Raw genomic sequence first — 6000 nt, 5'->3', positions numbered from 1 at the left:
TATACCTTGGATATTTCTTGATTATTAGCTTTGATGACAGTGTCACAAGAAAGCTGATGTAACACTTAGCCATTCAATGAACTTCTCATTTTCATCTGATACGAAATCATTAGACTCCAAAATGATTTATTATATTCACACCCTCCAACCATGCGTGACACAAGTACAATCATGTACCTCGTACCTAAATATCAGTCATTATTAAAACAAAGTTTATTTTCTTGCTTACTGGGGAATTTTGCGTACCACTTTTTCATCAGCTCTAATATTATTTTTTTTGCCCTAATATTATATTTAATAATTTCCTCTTCACTTATGTTACAGCAAATGTTCAAATTGTATTTGGACTTTTATTTCAATGTGTCTTTTTATTATTGTTCTATTGGCTTCTGTTCCTCTTCCAACTTTTTGTTTGACATAATTTCAAATTTATGAAAAAGTTGCAAGGGTAGTACAAAGAATTTTCAGAAATCTTTTACCTAGATTTACCAAATGTTAACAAATTTATCACATATGGTTTATTTTCTTAATAGAAATAGACAGATTTACATATGTACAACTTTTTTCTTAACTATTACAGTGAGTTTTAGACAAGCTATCCTCCTTTTACCCTTAACTACTTCATTATGTATTTTTTAAAAACAGAACTCTTGTCTTTCCTAACCATGGAGTAATTATAAAATCAAGATCGAAACTCATTTAATCTACAGACCTTGTTAATGTTTTGCCAATTGTGTGAATCCTTTATTTCAAGAAAAGTAGATTGCATTCAGTTGGCATATCTCTTTAGTCCTTTAATCTGAAAGAGTTCCTCAAGAAAGAGTTCCTCAATCTCATTTTGGTTTTCATTTTGAAAAACCAAGTCAGATATTCTGTAGAGTGCCCCCTCAACTTGAATTTGTCTGACGCTTCCTGAGAGTTAAATTCAGATTATGCATTTTTAGAAGGAATACACACAAGTGAGACTGTGTCCTTTGCAGTTCCTTATATTGGGAGGCACATGATGTTGAACGTCCTAATACTGACCTACTATGATCACCTGATTAAGGTGGTGCTGGTCAAGCTTCTCCACAGTTAAGCTACTTTTTTCTTTATACATCACCCAGCACAAGATTTAGGCTGCTCGTTTCTTATTATACTTGGTTTTCTTGAAAAGAATATATTAAAAGAGCAAATTTAATAGTTCAGTAGAAGAACAAGAACAGTTTGTTGGAGCCACAAAATTCAGAAAGATGTCTCAACTATCCTATCTGGGAACTGAACCCCTGTGCTGCTGGTGACAGATAAACATACACACATTGCACTAAAGAACAAGCACCTAGTGTAGAGTAAGTACCACTGCTTTCACCTGTAGCATAGACTCTTGGGCTGGGTCATCTAGCAAGACAATGTTGGTTTGCTTGCTGGTGTGACAATTCTTACTAGGATCATAATTGAAATATCTCAGGTTTGACTTTCGGCAAACGAAGCGATGAATCAAAGATTTCATGAAGTTTACTTTTCTGAAATATATTTTTTTGTGTATTCTCTCAAAAGGGGGTTGGGGGGATACAGTGGAGAAGAAAATCCAAGGTGTGGATTTCAACAGCAGGAAACCTGTCCAGACCAGCGTTTCGTTTAAAGAAAAGCTTGGGTTTCTGGTTTTAGTTTTGTTTGCCTGTGGAAGAGTTTTTTGTGTTTTTTCTGTTTGTTTGTTTTTTCAAATCGTCCCACCAGAGAAGGTGCTGTGCTACACTAGTTTAGCTCATTTTCCGGCTGACTTCAGATTGTCAAATCAATCAATTTTAGAGGTAAGGAAATTCAGGAAGGAAAAGCAACCGTAGTCGGCAGGATTCGAACCTGCGCGGGGAGACCCCAATGGATTTCTAGTCCATCGCCTTAACCACTCGGCCACGACTACATGTGTGAGGCTGAGTGTGTAGAGACAGGGATCACGTGGCAGGCTGAAAAACGTGTACAAACCCGTGTCCTTGGTGAGCTTAGTGGAAACGAGGTGAAATGAGAATTAAGAAGGGAAGCCCATCCCTCGGACATCCCTGGGATCCAGGGCACTGGATGAGAGAGACAGCGCTCACCGCGTGAGTTTCAGCATTACCAGCAAACGTCGGGGTGCTGCCTGCTCTGGGGACCTCGTGCCCCCGGGCTTCTGTAATCCTCTAAACTAGCACCAAACCTAGCCTGTAACGAAGGGGAGGCAAGGATCTTCTAGTCCGGGATCCTCGGGCTTCCCGCAGCCCAAGGCTTCGCGATGAAGGATGCCAGGTACGTTCCAAGCAGAAAATTGCTTCCGCTGATTTGTGTCCCAGGTGGACCACCAGAAAAATAATGTGGAAAGCCGACTTGGTATCCCGTCACCAAGATATTGCTAAGCCTTCAGGTTTAAACACTGGTTTGATTTTTTGCCAGCGCAGGGACTCTTTCTAAATTTAACCAACACAAGTTTTTTGTTTTGTTTCTTTCTTCTTCTTATATTTTGACCCCAGTTTCTTAGTCACAGTGTTTTCCTAAGTCTTGAAACTGATTTTGTCTAGCCTGCTTAGAAGGTGTTAACCTAATTTTTGGAAAAAGAAGCACAAGGACTAGGAGGAGGACAAAGAGGAGAAACCGAAGACGGAGTAATCTGCAGTCCGGAGAGAGACGAGGAGGAAGCAGAGAGGTGAAGAGTGAAGCGGGGCTTGGGATGTGAGATTGCTTTTCCACTGAGAAAAAAATCAGCTCTAATAAACCTCGTAGTTTAATGGAGGGGAGTCAGCTCTGAGATGCATATTAAGCTGAGTTTGGGGTAGAAGCTAGATTCTACCCAAAGACAGCAGCTGAGCGGCCTTTCCTATAAAAATGAAAAATCACGTATACATTCGTTTTAAATCATGGCAAGTTATAACACAGCTAATTACAAGTTTAAAGTATATGTGTTGCCGATGTGGCCATAATTACTCATACCACGGCCTTTTTATTTGATCTACACACTCTCATTTTTTTTTAAGAGGAAAATTTTCTGTTTTTTCAGTCACTTGTTAAACTTCCCTCATCAGGGGTTGAACCAGAGGCCACAGCAATGAAAACGCTCAATCCTAGTCAGTAAACCAGTGGGGAACTTCCGGCCTACGCATTTTAAATAATACTTCTGGCCTACACATTTTTAATAATTTTACATTTTAGGTAACTTCCTTTGGTACTCTAGTTTGAAGGGAGTTAAATGCTGAAAAAAATAACAAATATTTCATGCTCCAAAATATTTCAGCCAAAAAAAAAGAAAAGGCTGTGATTAAGGTGTACTGAATTTAATCAATTCTTTTTTTTTCACTTAAAATAAAATAAATGGAGATCCTTGAAAGTTTCAACCTTGTTTATTTTTCTCTCCATTAATATGTGTGGACTGAAAAAAAAAAAGGCATGGCAGAATAGATACAGATAGAAGAAGTGAATCTGAGTTCAGCTTCAAAAACCAAAATCATTCTATCTACTTTAATCCCAAACTGGAAACAATCCAAAGCCCATCAGCAATAGAAAAGATAAATAACTGCTTTTCATAAAAAGGAATAGTAAGGCAATGAAAATAAGTGAATTTCAACTGCACATGAATAGGGAGACTCTCATAAACATAGTATTGAAGTGATGCCAGATATAAAGACATATCTCATGGTTCTATTTATATACAGTTCAAAAGAGGCAAAACAAATCTATGGTGTTAGAAATCGGAAAAGTGGTGAAAGTAATTATAACTGAGAACAGCCATGAGGGGGCCTGCTGGAGATGCTGGGAATGCTTCTGTTTCTCATTCTGGGTGCTGGTTACATAGGTAAGGTCACTTTGTAGAAATTTACTGAGCTGTAAAATTATGGTTTATGTACTTTTCTGCATTAATATTGCACTCTATTATATACTGATAAAAATTTACTTAATGAAAACTCAAGCTATTTTAAGCAAAGGCATGTGAATAAAGAATATAGCAGTTTACAAAATTGGGGGCACAGAGAGATAAAGGAAGATGCCAGCTCTAATCCATCCCTGCAAAAATGATTCCCCCAAAATCCCTGCAGTAATGGTCTCCCAGAGAGGCTGCTACTGTATCTACAAAGTATAAAATAGGACATCAAAATGCTGCAGCTGGAATAGTTGATTTCAGGCATCTGCAGTGCAGAGATCTGGAGGCTTCTGTAATAGCAATGTTCTCTCTAGGGTAGTGGCTCTCAAAATTTGGTATGAAAGCTATCTATCATGACAGAAAGCAAGTTAGCCAGTGATTTGTGCCCAGGTCTTAATTCATAAAGGTGAGTGAGAGACAAGAGAGAAAGGCCAATGCCATCGAAGAGAAGTTTAATGTTACTTACAATTTCCCTAGAATCACTTCCTCTAGAAATGAGAAATCACACAGGGCCCCAGGCGGAAGCACCAGTGTTGGTCAGGAGGCGGGCAAGAGCAAAGAGAAGGCACAAATTATAGGCTTAATTGGGATTTCCACAGGAAAGAAAGGCAGGTCAGAATAAATAGTTTAGGATTTGGTAACTTTAATAATCCAGGGAGTTTGGGGGCTTAGTTGTCTGGTACCTGGCCTTGGGCTTATTTAGAACAGGAGAAATATTGGCTTGATGTGTGAAAGTTAGATAAAGGAGATGGTTCAGCACGTGGGCTCCAGAAACCAGGAAATGTAAACAACTCTGGTGGTTAATTTGGCCTTGTGATTACTGGGTACCAAACAGAGCAATACAGAATTTTACACAGAACAGTCAGGAAGCAATTTACATTTCTAGGCAAGTTGCCAAATGCTGCTGCTGGTCCTGGTTTGGGGATCATGCTTTGAGAACTACATTTTCTGGAATAAGCCATGCTCCTAGATGTAAATTAACAAAACAACTGCCACCCCTCACCTTATAATCCTCTGCAGAAAATCCCAATGTGTCCATGACAATATTTTGTCAGCACAAAACAACTGAATCAGAAGGTGCCTGTTTCCACTTTTGAAAACCCTGAGACAAATCTTAAATTGCACCTAGCAGCAAGGGATCTAGGACAATATAGTTTTAATCTTCCAGCCTCTGTAGTACAGGAAGTTTCACTTGGAAGAGATGGAAATAGATCTACTGGCAATCTACTATATCCTGTACAGGTTTGGGTAAAAAATGGAGGCCCTTTGAAAAGGATTAGAAATAATGTGCCAGTGCCAGTATTGCATTGAGAGAAAGATGACATGACATTGTCCTTGAAGGAGGACCCCCCCACACCAAGGTTAGAGACCCAGCTAATCAGCCCTTGTCCCAAAGGATACTATGTAGATTCCCATCATCTGATTTACTACTATTGTCTTTTTTTTTTTTTATTTTAAGTTCTGTGTATAGTTAAGATGTAAATCTTTTGTCGGATATATTTATTAAAAACATCTCCCACTCTATGCCTTTTTACATTGCTAATGGTGTCCTTGGATGTACTGAAGTTCTTAATTTTATCTTTTATGGTTATTGCTTTTTGTGCTTATTAAACAGGAAATCCTTGGCAACCCAAAGTTCATGAAAATAGTCTATTGCTTTCCTCTGTAACTTGTATTATTTTACCTTGCACATTTAGGTATTTAATCCACCTTGAATTAGTTTAGGAAATAGTTTACAAAAGAGTCCAACATCCACATTGTTTTCCTTTGTATATCCAGTTGACCAGTACAGCCTTTTGAAAAATCTATCATTTTCCCCTTTGAACTGCAGATACTTTTTATATGTATGCGGTTTTATATTGGCATATCTATTTTCTTCCAATGATCTCTCTATCTTTATGCCAAAGAATATTTTATTAATCAGTATGGCTTTAGAATGTTTTGTCATGTGGTAATAAAAGTCCTCCAGATTTGTTCTTTCTTTGCAAGATTTCTGAGACTATTCTAGGTCCTTTCCACAAGCACATATATTTCAGATAGTTTGTCAATTCTCTCAGAAGTCCATTTTGACAATTTTATTTCAAATACATTGAATCTGAGTCTTTCAATCAATGAATATATCTTTTCATTTGTTT

At 37.9% G+C, this 6000-nt stretch overlaps 1 non-coding gene across 1 annotated transcript; it reads right to left on the bottom strand.

The window, feature by feature from the left end:
• Positions 1 to 1818: 1818 nt before the first annotated feature.
• TRNAS-AGA (transfer RNA serine (anticodon AGA)) lies at positions 1819 to 1900 on the bottom strand. The gene has a single exon. It is a non-coding gene; the product is annotated as a tRNA-Ser (tRNA).
• Between the last annotated feature and the right edge of the window lie 4100 nt (positions 1901 to 6000).

This window comes from Phacochoerus africanus, chromosome 9 (genome assembly GCF_016906955.1).
Source record: "Phacochoerus africanus isolate WHEZ1 chromosome 9, ROS_Pafr_v1, whole genome shotgun sequence".
Lineage (NCBI taxonomy): Eukaryota > Metazoa > Chordata > Mammalia > Artiodactyla > Suidae > Phacochoerus > Phacochoerus africanus.
The sequence above is the reverse complement of the archived record's forward strand: the minus strand, read 5'-3'. Positions and strand labels throughout refer to the sequence as shown.